The sequence below is a fragment of the Procambarus clarkii genome, chromosome 34 (assembly GCF_040958095.1).
Source record: "Procambarus clarkii isolate CNS0578487 chromosome 34, FALCON_Pclarkii_2.0, whole genome shotgun sequence".
Lineage (NCBI taxonomy): Eukaryota > Metazoa > Arthropoda > Malacostraca > Decapoda > Cambaridae > Procambarus > Procambarus clarkii.
The window spans coordinates 26,238,192-26,258,814 of NC_091183.1; positions in this window are offsets into that span (position 1 = coordinate 26,238,192).

The window sequence follows — 20,623 nt, forward strand, 5'->3', positions numbered from 1 at the left end:
TATATATATATATATATATATATATATATATATATATATATATATATATATATATATATATATATATATATATGTGTGTGTGTGTGTGTATATCACGAAAATAAACACGTGATTAAGTTTACTATGCCCTCATAGCTTACCAACAGTGTTGGTAAGCTATTAGTAAGGAACAGCCCTCGTAGTGATAATTGCGTCATTTATAAAATACCTTGTATGGAATGTAATACGTTTTATGTCGGGCAAACATCTAAAGATTTAAAATGTAGAATATCGCAACATAAATACTCTGTAAGACATGGCCAATTGTCTAATGCTTTGTTTGTGCATTTGTCAGAAAAAGCTCACCAAATTGATTGGGAGAGTGCTTCTTCAATAACAAATTGTAAAAGCACCTATAACAGAAACATAATTGAATCTGCTTTGATACAGATCACCAAAGAAAGTAATTTGAATATTAGCAGTGGTCTATATAACTTAGATCCATTTCTAATAGATCAGCTAAAGGGCGATTTAAGTAGACTCATTGAAAAACATTTGTCTCACTAATTTATTGTATATATTTACTTCTTTATGTTATAATTACCTATATATTATGCTTGTATGTCTGCTGTATCAGATGGGCAATTGGGCTACATCGGATGGGCCAATTGGGTGCATCTGATGGGCCAATGGGCCGTCCGCGTTGTCCAAGTATTGTACCTCACCTTACTTCACCACTCCTTCCTGCCTATTTATACCCATCACTCGATCTGTAAAATGACCTTCTGAAGATGTATTTAATATACGAAAGTACTTAAGGAAATTTCCTGTTTCATTTTTCCTCCGTGGTCTGACATTGTCATATATATACATATATGCGGAAAATCCACAGAGAAATATGAAATGAGGTGAACGTTTCGGCTTTGTTAAAGCCTTTGTCAACACCAGACTGACTAAGGAGAAGGGAGAAGGGGGGAAGATATATAGGCCGACACCTGACCAACCCATCCCAAGGGTTGGTCAGGTGTAATTAACCAAAAACAGGTATAGCTTAGCTTAGAATGGTCAAAGAGGATTAAGCGGTCAGAGAATAAGGATGAAAGATTAAAGAAAAGCCTCATGAACACACAATATATGAATATACAATTATAATGAGACAATGTAAGCCTCTCTATCAGAGTTGTTTCGTAAACTGTTGTGCAATATTATAACTTAAAAATGGATCAAGTTTGTACATTCCAGTACTAACATTAAGAAGATTTGGACACTGACTGATTAGAGCAGACTCAATCAAATTCCGTTCCACGAAATCCCCACAATTGGTAATGCTTTTTGCCCCATTCCAGTTAATATTGTGATCGCATAAACTCGTATGTAGATACAATGCATTAGACGTTTGGGCAGTTCTAATACTATAAGCATGTTGTGACAACCGCAATTGTAAGGACTTTCCTGTTTGTCCAAGGTACACAGAATCACAATCATTGCAGGGAATCGAATACACACAACCTGCTGTATCAGGGGAGTTTTTTATTAAATTGGATTTGATCGTACTATTAGTGAACACCAAATTTATATTAAGTTTCTTAAAAATCAGAGACAATTTTTCAAGTCCACTCGCATAAGGTACCACCAATGAGTTAATAATTTTTGGTTTCGCCTTAGGGACGTGATTATAAAACGTACGCTTGGCTTGTACAAACGAGAAATCCAAAAAACTCCCCTGATACAGCAGGTTGTGTGTATTCGATTCCCTGCAATGATTGTGATTCTGTGTACCTTGGACAAACAGGAAAGTCCTTACAATTGCGGTTGTCACAACATGCTTATAGTATTAGAACTGCCCAAACGTCTAATGCATTGTATCTACATACAAGTTTATGCGATCACAATATTAACTGGAATGGGGCAAAAAGCATTACCAATTGTGGGGATTTCGTGGAACGGAATTTGATTGAGTCTGCTCTAATCAGTCAGTGTCCAAATCTTCTTAATGTTAGTACTGGAATGTACAAACTTGATCCATTTTTAAGTTATAATATTGCACAACAGTTTAAGAAACAACTCTGATAGAGAGGCTTACAATGTCTAATTATAATTGTATATTCATATATTGTGTGTTCATGAGGCTTTTCTTTAATCTTTCATCCTTATTCTCTGACCGCTTAATCCTCTTTGACCATTCTAAGCTAAGCTATACCTGTTTTTGGTTAATTACACCTGACCAACCCTTGGGATGGGTTGGTCAACCCTTGGGATGGGTATATATATATATATATATATATATATATATATATATATATATATATATATATATATATATATATATATATGTCGTACCTAGTAGCCAGAACGCACTTCTCAGCCTACTATTCAAGGCCCGATTTGCCTAATAAGCCAAGTTTTCATGAATTAATTGTTTTTCGACGACCTAACCTACCTAACCTAACCTAACCTAACTTTTTTGGCTACCTAACCTAACCTAACCTATAAAGATAGGTTAGGTTAGGTTAGGTAGGGTTGGTTAGGTTCGGTCATATATCTACGTTAATTTTAACTACAATAAAAAAAAATTGACCTCATACATAATGAAATGGGTAGCTTTATCTTTTCATATGAAAAAAATTTGAGAAAATATATTAATTCAGGAAAACTTGGCTTATTAGGCAAATTTGGCCTTGCATAGTAGGCTGAGAAGTGCGTTCTGGCTACTAGGTACGACATATATATATATATATATATATATATATATGTATATATAAATAAATAAATATATATATATATATATATATATATATATTTATTTAAATATATATATATATATATATATATATATATATATATATATATATATATAATAAATATATATATAATAATATATATATATATTTTCATATATATAATAAAATAAATATATATATATATATATATATATATATATATATATATATATATATATATATATATATATATATATATATATATATATATATATATATATATATATATATATATATATATATGTCGTACCTAGTAGCCAGAACGCACTTCTCAGCCTACTATGCAAGGCCCGATTTGCCTAATAAGCCAAGTTTTCATGAATTAATTATTTTTCGACTACCTAACCTACCTAACCTAACTTTTTCGGCTACCTAACCAAACCTAACCTATGAAGATAGGTTAGGTTAGGTTCGGTCATATATCTACGTTAATTTTAACTCCAATAAAAAAAATTGACCTCATACATAATGAAATGGGTAGCTTTATCATTTCATAAGAAAAAAATTAGAACAAATATATTAATTCAGGAAAACTTGGCTTATTAGGCAAATCGGGCCTTGAATAGTAGGCCAAAAAGTGAGTTCTGGCTACTAGGTACGACATAAATAAATATATATATATATATATATATATATATATATATATATATATATATATATATATATATATATATATATATATATATATATATATATATATATATATATATATGTCGTAACTAGTAGCCAGAACGCACTTCCCAGCCTACTATGCAAGGCCCGATTTGCCTAATAAGCCTAGTTTTCCTGAATTATTATATTTTCTCTAATTTTTTTCTTATGAAATGATAAAGCTACCCATTTCATTATGTATGAGGTCAATTTTTTTTTATTGGAGTTAAAATTAATGTAGATATATGACCGAACCTAGCCAACCCTACCTAACCTAACCTAACCTATCTTTATAAGTTAGGTTAGGTTTGGTAGCCGAAAAAGTTAGGTTAGGTTAGGTTAGGTAGGTTAGGTAGTCGAAAAACAATTATTTCATGAAAACTTGGCTTATTAGGCAAATCGGGCCTTGCATAGTAGGCGTAGAAGTGCGTTCTGGCTACTAGGTACGACATATATATATATATATATATATATATATATATATATATATATATATATATATATATATATATATATATATATATATATATATGTCGTACCTAGTAGCCAGAACGCACTTGTCAGCCTACTATGCAAGGCCCGATTTGCCTAATAAGCCAAGTTTTCATGAATTAATTGTTTTTCGACCACCTAACCTACCTAACCTAACCTAACTTTTTCGGCTGCCTAACCTAACCTAACCCATAAAGATAGGTTAGGTTAGGTAGGGTTGGTTAGGTTCAGCCATATATCTACGTTAATTTTAACTCCAATAAAAAAAATAGACCTCATACATAATGAAATGGGTAGCTTTATCATTTCATAAGAAAAAAAATAGAGAAAATATATTAACAGGGGAAAATATATTAACAGGGACTTGATGAAAAAACGTATAAATGACCCCTCACTTGCTCTAGTGCTCTTGGGAGGTGGTGATCTTTGGAGTATATAAATACTCCGAAATTACCATCTCTTTTAAGGGTCTGAGCAGGTGGTGGAGCGGGTTAAGGCGTATATATATATATATATATATATATATATATATATATATATATATATATATATATATATATATATATATATATATATATATATATATATATATATATATATATATATATATATATATATATATATATATATATATATATATATATATATATATATATATATATATATATATATATATATATATATATATATATATATATATATATATATATATATATATATATATATATATATATATATATATATATATATATATATATATATATATATATATATATATATATATATATATATATATATATATATATATATATATATATATATATATATATATATATATATATATATATATATATATATATATATATATATATATATATATATATATATATATATATATATATATATATATATATATATATGTGTGTGTGTGTGTATATCACGAAAATAAACACGTGATTAAGTTTACTATGCCCTCGTAGCTTACCAACAGTGTTGGTAAGCTATTAGTAAGGAACAGCCCTCGTAGTGATAATTGCGTCATTTATAAAATACCTTGTAAGGAATGTAATAAGTTTTATGTCGGGCAAACATCTAAAGATTTAAAATGTAGAATATCGCAACATAAATACTCTGTAAGACATGGCCAATTGTCTAATGCTTTGTTTGTGCATTTGTCAGAAAAAGCTCACCAAATTGATTGGGAGAGTGCTTCTTCAATAACAAATTGTAAAAGCACCTATAACAGAAACATAATTGAATCTGCTTTGATACAAATCACCAAAGAAAGTAATTTGAATATTAGCAGTGGTCTATATAACTTAGATCCATTTCTAATAGATCAGCTAAAGGGCGATTTAAGTAGACTCATTGAAAAACATTTGTCTCACTAATTTATTGTATATATTTACTTCTTTATGTTATAATTACCTATATATTATGCTTGTATGTCTGCTGTATCAGATGGGCCATTGGGCTACATCGGATGGGCCAATTGGGTGCATCTGATGGGCCAATGGGCCGTCTGCGTTGTCCAAGTATTGTACCTCACCTTACTTCACCACTCCTTCCTGCCTATTTATACCCATCACTCGATCTGTAAAATGACCTTCTGAAGATGTATTTAATATACGAAAGTACTTAAGGAAATTTCCTGTTTCATTTTTCCTCCGTGGTCTGACATTGTCATATATATATATATGCGGAAAATCCACAGAGAAATATGAAATGAGGTGAACGTTTCGGCTTTGTTAAAGCCTTTGTCAACACCAGACTGACTAAGGAGAAGGGAGAAGTGGGGAAGATATATAGGCCGACACCTGACCAACCCATCCCAAGGGTTGGTCAGGTGTAATTAACCAAAAACAGGTATAGCTTAGCTTAGAATGGTCAAAGAGGATTAAGCGGTCAGAGAATAAGGATGAAAGATTAAAGAAAAGCCTCATGAACACACAATATATGAATATACAATTATAATGAGACATTGTAAGCCTCTCTATCAGAGTTGTTTCTTAAACTGTTGTGCAATATTATAACTTAAAAATGGATCAAGTTTGTACATTCCAGTACTAACATTAAGAAGATTTGGACACTGACTGATTAGAGCAGACTCAATCAAATTCCGTTCCACGAAATCCCCACAATTGGTAATGCTTTTTGCCCCATTCCAGTTAATATTGTGATCGCATAAACTCGTATGTAGATACAATGCATTAGACGTTTGGGCAGTTCTAATACTATAAGCATGTTGTGACAACCGCAATTGTAAGGACTTTCCTGTTTGTCCAAGGTACACAGAATCACAATCATTGCAGGGAATCGAATACACACAACCTGCTGTATCAGGGGAGTTTTTTATTAAATTGGATTTGATCGTACTATTAGTGAACACCAAATTTATATTAAGTTTCTTAAAAATCAGAGACAATTTTTCAAGTCCACTCGCATAAGGTACCACCAATGAGTTAATAATTTTTGGTTTCGCCTTAGGGACGTGATTATAAAACGTACGCTTGGCTTGTACAAACGAGAAATCCAAAAAACTCCCCTGATACAGCAGGTTGTGTGTATTCGATTCCCTGCAATGATTGTGATTCTGTGTACCTTGGACAAACAGGAAAGTCCTTACAATTGCGGTTGTCACAACATGCTTATAGTATTAGAACTGCCCAAACGTCTAATGCATTGTATCTACATACGAGTTTATGCGATCACAATATTAACTGTGATAGACAAAACCCAAGATTCAAGAAGATTACAAATTCTTGAGGCAATTCACATAAGAATAGAGCGACCTACCATGAACACCCAAATCACGGAACTATTTACTCTACCCACCATGAGAGTAAGGACAAGACAAGAACATATCGATGCCAACACAGAAGACAATGTCCAACATAACAGGCCAATTACACTGGATTAATCTTTGTGTTTAGATAGGAGATGCCTCGTATGGGCCAATAAGCCTTCTGCAGCCCCTATGTTTATCCCTTATGTATCCCCCCATGTTTTCACCTTCATTGTATTATCACCTGACCTAATGCGGGTATAAAATCAACTAGTATTGTAAGATCTGTTCACTTGAGAATGAACCATGGAGGTTCGAAACGTCGTGCAAATTATACAAATAAGTGTAATACACTCTATAGTAAATCACTTCTTTTCTTCACCTTAAAAGTACGAAAATGAGTTTTGGAGAACTCCTATTTCAATTAAGCCCTGATGCTAAGAAAATAGTTAGAGGGATAGAAGCCCTAAACCAGAAAATAATAAATACAGAATATGCGGTCATATTCAATGAAACATGTTTGAAAGAAAACCTGCTGCCAGTATACACCAATATATATATATATATATATATATATATATATATATATATATATATATATATATATATATATATATATATATATATATATATATATATATATATATATATATATATATATATATATATATATATATATAGGGGTACCACCACTGGTTTAATTAAAGGGACCCACATCTTCGAAGAAGAAAATAAATAGTGTTCAGAGAAGACCTTGTGGATTCTCACTGGATACTTTAATCTTTTCCTCTCCTACCACCCCTATTTTATATATATATATATATATATATATATATATATATATATATATATATATATATATATATATATATATATATATATATATATATATATATAAATATATATATATATATATATATATATATATATATATATATATATATATATATATATATATATATATATATATATATATATATATATATATATATATGTCGTACCTAATAGCCAGAACTCACTTCTTGGCCTACTATGCAGGGCTCTCGTCTTACTTAACTAAGTTAGCAAGGACTCTGTTGTTTCTGGCTAAGTGTAACCATTTTGGCCTATTATGCAAAAAATTATACTGGTTTTTTGGCCAAGAATGCAAACTGACGATTGTTTGTTTGTTTATCACATGGTCACTGTAAAGTAAGATGTTGTCCATTGAATGTAGGAAGATATTTAGATAAAAATGTCATATGGGGACGATGTACAGATTAATAATGGCCTTAGGAATTGTTTGTACTAGAAATCAGTAGCAAGTGGAGAGATATGGTGGTTGAACACTTAGCCGGCATACACTATTATTTAAAACAATTTTGTGTTTATAGAGAGAATGAGAGAGATAGATTAATAGTTCTCAAATCCTTAAAACATACATAACTGAAACATGCTCATGTCTGAACATTTTGTCCTGCCTCAAAATCACATTGAACAAATAATGTCTAATCCCAGGCCAGCATCCTGTCCGATAAGGATCCTTGGTGGCTCGACCACCAGAAGTTACATCCTGTATACCACTACACTCTCATTTGAACCTAATAATACTTACCTAACCTAACTTTTATATAGTTTGTATACGGTAGCTTATCGCGAAGCGATAAGCGCCCTCCCCTAGGATAGGTTAGGTTAGGTTCCCTAGGTTCAACGCAACCCCCTGTCCCATCATGCCTGGAGGAGACAGCTGGTTGCCCGGAGTAGATGGTAGCAGTGTCAGCTGAATTATATAAATATCAAGTAGCCGCAGGCTACTCTTACATTTTACATCCACTGACGGCCAACTAACACACGCTTCACTGCTCTTCCATCCAATAGAAACTTAGTAGCCACATTCCTACTAATATTTGGAATATTCAGGTGTACAAAGCTTTTAAAACCATGGTATCCATATTTCCCTTTAAATCTTTTACATCTTCGATTACATCAAGTTCCGAAATAAAAAAATATGTAGACAAATATTGTTCATTTGATATAAATATTACTTTAGAACCATTTATAATTAAATTAAGATCATCTAAACACCAAATTGTAAATGTTTATGCTATAAAAATATGGATGGGTTCTACTCAAGAAGGATATCCTGCAGCATCCCAATTGCAATTTATACTAAGAGTCGTAGTTAGGAAGGATGAAAATTATTGTTCCTATATGTTTGTGGAACTCTTCTCTAACATTGACCAAAGAAGCATCATGTCCTGTGAACATAATTTCAAGTACCCCCATCCGGTTTACTTAATAGTGCCTATCAAGGGATATAGGTCCTACGCCAAAGATCCTTCCATATTTCTGATAATGATACAAGCTACCAAGGAACGAGAAGCTCTGAGAGAGATAATGATAGCAGACGGAATATCGATTCCATCGTCATGTAGCAAAGTTGATCACGCAGCGCTGAAAAAGCTTATATCCATAAAACAATATTTGAATCGGCATTATTATTTCAGGCACATGATGTTTAAAAATATACGTTGGGAATAAACCCGAGATGTGAGAGCTTACGAAGCATGGTTGAAAAATGAAAAATGGCTTAACTACGTTATTAATCACAGGATGGAACAACATAAACCCTATTGTTTACATGATGAATATTTTGATGACGACCCTCGTCAAGATATAATTTATAGGGACCCCAACTATGAACTTGGATCTCGTTTTGGGGTATCCGAATATTGTAATGACTGGCGGGATAGAGATTCTATATTTCGGGTTTTCAGTGATGGTGATGAAAAGTGTGATGATATATGTTGTATTAGGCTAGGAAACCTTGACCGAATTTATCATTTAAATTCGGCGAAGAGTGAATTAATTGCTCGAATAGCGGCGAAAGAATACGGATCATTTTATGTAGAAAAGGTAAAACGCGTACTTTTCATAACCCGAAATCCCCATCTCTTTATGGACCTCATTCAAACGGGAGAAAAGGAAGAAATCTGTCGTTTTATTATAGAAGACGAAGGTTTATCATCATCACCACCACCACCACCATATAAAAACACCTACAACCCAAATAGTTTGCAGGCAATGTGCGTCAATCAATTTGTGAATTCCTTTTTGGATACTTCTAGAATGGGATATTGGACCGTGGCCTACTTACGTAGAGCAATCAACACCAACCATAATATTCCTCATATATTTAAACTCCAATTAATCAACGAAGTTCAACGGAATCTAATGATTAGATCGTGGGAAAGAGCAGTGACAGATGAAACAACTACTGAACTTTTATTTAAATAAGAACAGATTCAATGAAAAAGCTATTTTACTGAATTTATTATGTTATAAAATATTTGTTTATTATTCTTATAATAAATAAATCTAAAGTTGAGAGCAAATAATGAAAAAAACATTGATGAATCTTAATAATGTAATAATGCCCAACCAATTAATTCACATATTTCTTTACATTAGAAAGGGAACTTAAGTGACTGACTGGACTGTGGCCGATGGTAAATTCAACCAGTTCAGTTATCATTTTCTGCACTTCAGAGTTACGTACTTCTTCCGTTAGTCGCAAGGCAACATTTTGTAAATGATCCACACTATCTTGAAGCCTCGACAATTTAGTTAGCACCTTAATAACAGTTATATGGGTGATTAATTCATATTGAGGATATTTAGCCAAATCGATTGAAGGTTTCGGTAATCTACCTTTGGTTTCCAGGTAATCAAGGCCTTTAAAAATATCTGTAACGTATTCGTCTTTCGTTTTGTATTTATCATCACGATCCATACTATCTGGATAAATAAATTCTTCTAATCCATGTGGCCACCTGTCATCATTATTACATGATGCCAATATTTTTTTGGTAGCTAGGAGTTCATCATTTGAATAAAAGGTTACTAAAATATGTTTAAGTTTTGCAGCATCATACTCTTTTCTAAAGAATAAAATATAGTTGATAATTTCATTTACTGACGACGTCATTATGTGTTCGTTTTTGGTAAGTGAATGGAATAGTTAAGTGAAATTCTAAATTTTTATTACTTATATACTTCTTACCAAAATTTTATTTCTAATTAGCGACAATAGTTGCTGAGATGATGATACAAGCTTACAAGCTCTAAGAAAGATGATGATAGCAGATGGAATATCAATTCCATCATCATGTAATGATATATCATAAAACAGTATTTGAATCTATTATTTACATAGCGAAGGAAGGCGGGGAGGTGGTCGAAACGATTAATAATGTATATATTTCATTAATCAAAACTGTTGAATGATGACAGTGGTGGTTGTGATAATTCCTCTAAATTAAATAAAAAAAATATTTTGGTAGATAATATTTTTCTTTTTAACTAATTAACTAAAATATTTTACATAAATTGGCAAGCAGCATTATATCAGTATTTCTAAGTGTATTTTTTATTATTACTTTTACAAAATATAGTGATGATTAACACAGAATAAAAGTTGGCAATGGCATACTAATAATAGTTTCAGATATCTATTAAGTCGATTGTCTCCGTACAATCCCGATTTCTAGACAGATTTTGGTCAATTGTTTCAAATTTGGTGGGTACACGATATAACTCTCTTCTCTCATTACCGAAATCGTAATAATTTCACTAATATGTTTGCATTCCCGTTTTGTTTTCTCGGTCCTCTTTAGGTATTATTATATCATTAACAGCATCATATTGACTTCTTATATGGGGTTACATCTGAAGCTACATTTGTCCTCTGACGCTGTTGGACTTTGGTTCTAATATATCTCCTAGTCGTTGTTTACATCATCAAGTCTACCATCTTCCAAATTAACTAATCTTCTAATTGTTATTTCCGGCGATAACACAATAGCAGGCGATGGTAGTGATTAATTAAGAGAAAGTGGGGTTCTATGTGGCAACTATTTCATCTTGTAGTGTCAGTTTTGGGGATAAAACGTAGGTGGTAATGATTGTGGTGGTAGTGACGGCAGAGGCATTGAAGTCGAGGCAGCAGCCACTTCAAATTTTTTCATCTTCGTCTGGAAACCAAAATGATGATATTAGAGGTGACGGGATTCACTTAGTTCATGCAGATGTGGCAGTGGAGTTGGTGACAGCGACTCCTGCAAAATATATATATAAAAAAAAAAAATTAAATTTTTTACCCACCCATATGTTTTTTTTTTAGTATTACTAATGTAGAAGAAATTCATCATCCATTATATAGTTTGGAAACTAAAAATTGAAAAACTTTATAAGTTTTTAAACTATAAAAAGTTTAATGTTATAAAGAAAGTCATTAAATAGTAGTAGATATGTTCATTATTAAAGATTTAAAAACGAACCACCACTGTTAAATAGTAGATATATTATAAATATGATAACCTTTAAATTCACTTTTTTGCCTAACTTCTTCGTCTCTCTCTCTCTCTCTCTTTCTCTCTCCGGAATTTCATTAACTTTCTGCCGCCCACAAGTTAAGGTAAAGGAGGAGTTGATGATGAAGGTAGTGGTGGTGGTTCTTCTTCAACGATCCTGGAAAAGAGATTGCAGGTGCTGCCTCCATACCGGATGGAATAAGAGTCCGACGACTGACACTGATATGTATCAATTGACTGCACCATATGTCATCACCTTCCTTCCCTCCCCCCCCCCCCCCCTCCTCAATTTAATCAGTTCCTAGAGACATGTTATAGCAGTGCAGCCAAAGGAGAAGAAGAAGAAGAAACACAATTAGATAATCCCGATCCTAAGGTATTTATAATATATCTACTATTTAGTAGTCGAAGGGTATAAAAAGGGGAACTAATCATTATTAAAAGTACAAGTTTTCAGAGACTATTGTCGCTAATTAGAAATAAAATTTTGGTAAGAAGTATATAAGTAATAAAAATTTAGAATTTCACTTAACTATTCCATTCATTTACCAAAAACGAATACATAATGACGTCGTCAGTAAATGAAATTATCAACTATATTTTATTCTTTAGAAAAGAGTATGATGCTGCAAAACTTAAACATATTTTAGTAACCTTTTATTCAAATGATGAACTCCTTGCTACCCAAAAAATATTGGCATCATGTAATAATGGTGATGAGTGGCCATTTGGAGTACAAGGTTTTAATTATCCAGATATGATGGATTACAAGGATAAATACAAAACGAAAGACGAATACGTTACAGATATTTTTAAAGGCCTTGATTACCTGGAAACCAAAGGTAGATTACCGAAACCTTTAATAGATTTGGCTAAATATCCCCAATATGAATTAACCACCCATATAACTGTTATTAAGGTGCTAACTAAATTGTCGAGGCTTCAAGATAGTGTGGATCATTTACAAAATGTTGCCTTGCGACTAATGGAAGAAGTACGTAACTCTGAAGTGCAGAAAATGATAACTGAACTGGTTAAATCTACCATCGGCCAGAGTCCAGTCAGTCACTTAAGTTCCCTTTCTAATGTAAAGAAATATGTGAATTAATTGGTTGGGCATTATTACATTATTAAGATTCATCAATGTTTTTTCATTATTTGCTCCCAACTTTAGATTTATTTATTATAAGAATAATAAACAAATATTTTATAACATAATAAATTCAGTAAAATAGCTTTTTCATTGAATCTGTTCTTATTTTCACATACAAAATATTACACAGTGCTTTGTGTCTCTTACACAATCCCAATAAATATGTCACCACTGTTTTAGACACGTGAACGAGTTTCATTAAATGCCAGTGGTCGTCACCGTCACTAAACCATACAAAATGTATGAATTGAGTTGGCCAATGCTCCTCATCTAGGCATAATCTTGCCCAATGTGTGTATGTTACAAAAACCTGGTAACGTTGGTTGAGTGATTTTTTTCTACATAAGCTCTGAGAATGTGATATACAACAAACTTTCATTTATTGTTCTTTAATGGTTCCCCATATTATGATTGAATTATACAGAAGATAATTTACTCCAACTCAAATCATCTTTTTCTTTACCACTTCTCGGCCAAAGAAGCATAATCCAAGTTTATAATAGGATTTTTTACTAAAGAAGCATAATATAATGTATATATATACAACTCATCAAGACATCCCTGCTGGCTCAAGTACTCCATTGTGACGGCTATTTTTTCATCTATCAATTTATCCAGTTTTTGTGATTTAGCCATAAATGCAGCCTTGCTCCGTTCAGCTATATTATCATCTAATGTCAAATCTTCCAAGGCTCTCTTCCAGGAACTAACCATTAGACTCCATTTAAGTTCATCATCGATAAATTGATATTTAAAGGAATCCGGGATCTGGAGGGTGGAAACCATTTCTTCGCACAGAGTGGCCGCTGTCCAACCCCATTCTGTTGTTCTAACATCCAAAAAGTGACTTGTAACTGCCCGAGTACATATAGCTCGTAAACGATTGTCATATTTGTGCGGAGATGATGATAAACCCTCGTCTCGAACGATAAAACTATAAATTTCATCCTTGTTCCCCGTTTGAATAATATCCACAAAGAGTTTGAGATCTCTGGTTAGAAAAAGAATACATTCAGATAGTACGTCGAATGGGGTGCTATAAGTTACTATGATCATTTCGAAATAAATTTTTCCATAATTTTTCACATGCATGCGTGCAATTAGTTTACCATATGAATTCACACATGGTTCCATGTTTCTTCCATCACCATCATCATGCCACCAGTTACCAAATTGATTCACATGATACACTCTGTCGATGTGATTTAACAAATGATCAGTACCACAAAAAATTTCAGAGTATTCTTCCTCACAATCGCTAAATACCCGATATGTGGTAGTAGTGTCCTTATTCCAAAGTATGGTGTAACCAATTTTCCCACAGTCATACATATGCACGAACCTTCTAAAAAAAACTTAAAACTGGGTTTCATGTGCAACTTTGTTAGTTGAAACTCTCTGTCGTTGAACAAGCAATATTTTTCGTGTTGAATTATCTTTTCATGAGCGTATTCAGACCATTCTTGGCCATATAACCATGCTTCGAAAGCAATAGCATCTCTGGTTAATTCCCACTGTATATTGTCGAACATCATATACCTAAAGTAATAATGTCGATTGAAATATCGTTTCAATCTCAAAAGCTTCTCTTTTGCAGTTTGACAAACTTTATTATATGAATATGATGATGATGATGATGGTGATGATAAAGGGATTCTTATTCCCTCGGCTCTCATCATCTCTTTCAGAGCTTCTCTTTCTTCGTTAGACGCTTGTATCATCGTCAGAAATACAAGCGGATCTTTAGCATAGGATCAATATCCATTTACATGGGTTTGGCATTGGAGTCTTTCATTTTGGCCATATTAAGAAGATTTATTTAAATTGAATTTACAGAACATTGTACGCCGTTCGTCGCGGTTAGCGATAAGTTCTACAAACAAATAATAATATTTTCCCGTTTTCCTGTCAGTTACCATAACTCGCATTATAAATTGCAATTGTGATGCCACGGGATACCCTTTTTTATTCGTTCCCATCCAAAATTTTATCGAATAAAGAGTTACTGGCGTTATTGATACACTGTATGTTTTATGCACACGATGTACCATTGGTGGTGGTACATTGCAATGTAATTCCAGAGTAATATCGAGTCTATTGGCATAATATAGATATATCATTCTTGTTAGTTCATCGTCGTATTTAATCGAAGACACAAAAGTTTTCCATGGTCTTCTTAATCTGGCTAGTTGTGTCATCGTTATGTCATCGTAGACGGACATTATTTCTTATAAATATAAATTATTATTTAATTTTTATATCAATGTTTATGCTCGAGATGTTTTTATTATTTTTGTATAGCTTCAAAGACACAGTAATAAGTTCTTAACCACATTTAACATAAGGTAGGTCAATATTGTAGTACACATTGTAATAATGAAATTGTCGTTCAATGTAAAAATTTAAATCACAAATTCATTGCGTTCTTTGTCTTGTATACTACTATTACCTTGCTGTTGTCATTTTTTTGACATGCTGATGATGAAGATAAATGTTTTATTGTGTAAAATTAAACAGTGACTTTAGTTTCCCTTTCCTTCGTTTGAATGAGAGAGGTCTATGAAGAATATGTTTCAGAAAAATGAATATTCTTTCACCACCATTTAAACATTTAATTAATTTGTACGGCAAACATAAAATAAATTACACTTTGGAATACTCCCTCTCCTTACAAAAAAGGGAATGAACTATTCATTATTCATTAAGTATATATTATGTAATATTTTCATCTTCTTAATACTTCTACTCATTTTTCAGTAAACATTATCTCTCTTTTTTTTTACAATAATATGGAGGACTTTAAAGCTTTTGTAGTGGTGGTATATAAAAAACTATTTCAATGTAAAATGTAAATCATATAGTTTATGTTAAATCAATGATTGGGGTACAAATTGAGACCTGATTTGTCTAATAAGCAAAGCTTAAGTTCGACAAACAAATAATAAATATTTTCCTGTTTTCTTGTCCGTTACCATAACTCGCATTATAAATTACAGTTGTTTCACAATTCTTTATATTAAATAATCTTCAATTACCAGCAAAAAAGAAAACAGAGTCAAAACACAAGTAAATTAATAGGGGGAATTGTAATATAAATATTAACTCACATACTATTATTTATACCTATATATATCCATATTTCATTTTGGTTGTAGTATTAATAATAATTTTAGTTAGCACTTTAAAATAAAATTCATATTGATGAAACGTCAACCAAACCAAACCTCACTCACCGCTCACACATATTTGTTCCATTATAAATTATTGACTTAAGTTGTATTAGTTTAGGTTAGGTTAAGGTGTGTATGGTGACACCACAATTTCGATCGAAAACTGTGACTCATTTACAGTGATAAACTTTGTGTATCGACCAAGTAGCTGCTTAAAAAGAAATAAGATGTTTTGGATTTTGGTCCATAGTAAAAATTAAATTAAAAGAAAATAAGAAGACACGAGAATGTTCTTGGTTAGAATTTATTTTTAATATGATTCTATATAAAATGTATATGAATTAGGTCATAAACAACCATTAATCAATCATCACAAATCCAACTTAGATCCTATAAGATATATGAATTAGGTGACAAACAACTCTTGCCCCCATACCTCATCAATCAATCAGCACAAATCCAACTTAGTACCAAATTACATACACTGTTATTTACCAAGCAAATACTCCAATTTAGTAACAATAGAAGGTGGGAATAATATACTATAAAAATTTGCAAATCTACACCTATATTTTTCAATTGTGAAAAGACTTTTAATCTTTTCAGTATGCTTTAAAACCTTTTCATCTTTAAAGGATGGGATTATTTTGAATATTTTGGATAGCTCGACTTCTGGGAGAATATATATTATTCTTTTAAATATCTCCTGGAGCTCAGTTTGTCCAAAATGTCCTCTCAGATCCACAAAATTACATTCTGAATCCTTGCCTTCAAATTGAATTTCAAGGCAGGATGTATTTAAATTACGTTCTATCTCAATGTTAATGTCCCAGTCTAATAGTCCATCTTCATGTGGATTAAATGGATCGAATGTGATAAATAAGGTGCATATATAAGAACATGGTTTGCTCCTTAAGATCCTTCCTTTCTTTTCTTCAGTATTAAAACCAACCATCCATCTATAGGGGTTCATATGTGGGTCACAATTTTTATTACCAAGTTGTCCATTCCTACATTTTAATGATGCATATTCAACACAAACACACTTTTTACTATTTGCTTACAAAGTGGACACAATATTTCATCTTTGTAGATAATATTTGATAAAAAAGAGTATATCCCATAGGAATTATTCATATATCTAAGGCAGCCATAGTTATTATAATCAAATTTCCCTGTAGATTTTTTACCCAACTAAATTTTGGCGGATAATGTAAACATACATAAACAAACAAATAAACAAAAAACAACAACACTTTTCTCGGGTTTGGTGTGTAGAAAGATGTCTGAAAAGTGATAGGGTAAATAAGAGTAGGATGGAAGTAGTAGTAGTAGTAGTGGTAGAAGGGTAGAGATAAAATTTCTTCAATTAGTAACTGTGGTCTCTCTCACCTCAATCAGTTCATAAAGTTTTAGGGAACATATCTAAACCCACTGACTGGTTCATTCTGTTGTCAGGATTAAATCATCACACAACAACAATTGACCAGGGAGGGTGGAGGAGGTCTTATTTATGTTAATGACACTGTCCTGTTGTTGTTGTTTTTTTGTCATAAAGGGGGGAACCTATGAAAAAAAATATATATATAAATTAGGAGGTTTAACTGTTCTTTTCATTGTTATGATGTCTTTGACATAATTTTGTTTATAATTTTAACTCTGACACCAAAGGGGTAGACCTGTCTAGAAAATTTTATAATTGCTGGTAAGTAGTCTCTTTCCCAGTTTCCACCAGCCAATCCACACCCAATTAACGATGGAAAAATTACCAAACTGTATTTTCCATTAGATACTTGCACTGCTAATTTATTTAGACCTTCATTAAACCAATAAATCCTGTTTTGGGATGTATCTTTTAAAAAGCCAGATAAAAGTTGATGATCGAAAGGTTCTAAATGTCTAGGATTTCTTCCTTTAGGTCCAACATCAACAGTACACGACTGCTGTAACTGCTGTATGAGTCTTTTAGTATAAAGGTTTTGATTTTTCTCCTTCCCCATATAAAACTGCCCAAAAACATTTATAACTACTGGTCCCTTTGTTACAGTGTTAGGATGACAAATCTCAATATTTCCTGGTTGAGGTCTATCTTCAAGCATAGCACGGTTTAGAGTGCCTATTGCCCGGCGTCGTGTATAAGAACCACAGTATGGATATATCTCAGCAAGAATCTGAGAAAGTCCATGAGATTTAACAGCTAACCAGTTGAGTATTTGTACAAGCGCTATATTGGGGCTTCTATATACAGGGTCAGTAATGTCTCCATTAATAAACTCCAAGTTATCTACAAAGAAGAAAGAAACATTGGTTATACCATTACAGTCCATAATTATCTTCTAATATATAATAATGCATTAAATATTAGTTGTCCTGTCCTGTCCTAGTCATAAAAGACAATTAACATACTACAAAAATTAATGTATTCCATATTTTTTTTTATTTATTTAATTAACAAATATCTTTACAATCTTTTGCTCTCCTTTTTTTTTAATGATTTATCAAGTAATTTAAAGAATATGTTCGAAATTTCACATGGCACAGTAGAACTATTTGGTTGCCAAAGAATATATTTTTAAGAGATTAGGATATGTTTGATTAGCTTTCTTGATAAATTCCTCCATTTCAGTCCAATAGTTTGTGAATTACTTCAAATATTTTCATTTGTATTTGTCATGACCGTGTTTGTATTATAATATATGAAAAACAAAAACTGTTGTATTATATATAGTTATGATATATTTAATATATATACGTTTTCTTTTTTTATACCTTCTATCAAAATTTCATAAGACTTATAAGAGTTGGGTTTGGTATCCGTTTTCAAGTTGGGATTATATCATAAATAATTAAAAAATGGAAGTCATTAAGGGGAAAAACAAATTGACTAATCCTGATGAATGTGAAACACTAAATAATAGAATATCTAATCATATTCGTTTTACATTTAATACCCACAAACGTTATTTAGGGAAAGGTGCCTATGGTAAAGTTGATCTTGTTCAAGTACCTACTATTGAACTTCTTGATCCTAGATTACCACATCAAATACATGTGTTTCAAAATATTTACCCACACACGGCTTCCAAACTTTTTAAATCTTCTAAGAAGAAGCACAAACGACGGAAAAAGTATCTACAAACATTTGTGGCTCGAAAGAGTTTTCGCCAGAAAAGGGATTTTTTAATGGAGATTGAAAACATTGCACGTCTTGATGAAAATATCAGAAAGGCATTCTTTGTTCAAGTGTATTGTGTGTTTATGGTCGAAACTGCCTATAATGTAATACACTGTCCACAAGGTAAATTTCTAGAGTCATTACAACCTACTAAAGTTCCTCATTCTTTGAATAATATTGAGTATAAATGTCCTTTCAAATCTAAATCTATAGGCTACTTTATCGAAATGGAATACTTAAACCCACGCGATTGGATCCTACTAAGGAAAAAAGTCGACTTATTGAAAAATGATCTGTATTGTCGTCAACAATTGCTTACTACAGTTCTTAGACAGCTTATTGATGTTCAATTAGTCTTATATAATACTACTGACAAATATATATCAGGTACTTATTACGATATTAATCCTCAAAATGTATTTGTATCCAATGATGACACTCATCGAATTAAATTAATTGATTACGGAGGCCTTTTTCTTCCTTCTTTAAATATATATTCTATAATCACAGAACCGATGCTGGTATTTCATTCCGAAAATATCTGTGATGTCTTTTCTAAACAAATATCTAAATCAAAACTCAATTATAAAAGATATGTTCAATATCTTTCTAACCGATATTTTACACGTTTGCCCAAACGAGATAAATACAGCGTCATTCCTACTATGTATGGTATCATTGTAGCCGTGACAATGTGTGTGATGTTAATGTGGGGTTGTGAAAGACGAGATAAAGTACGCCACATTTTAAGAAAAATTATTCACTCATATAATCCAACATTGATTTTGAATGATGTCTATAAAAGTCAAGAGATACAAAAAATATTATAGAATTGCTTAAAACCTCAAACATCGTTGAAAACCTAACCCTTTAGATAAAAAATGAATGCCAATTTTGATTTCGATAATATGGAATTAGATAATTTTGATACTTTGATGGAACCTCTCTTAAAGTACATTTCTCCAGAAAACATTTTAAACACAGTCCATCCGAATTTATCAATATACCAGAGAGTTGAAAAATTGCGTCAACTGGAAAAAAGTAAGAATGTAGCATGTTGCTATAAATGTCACCAGTCAAATAAACC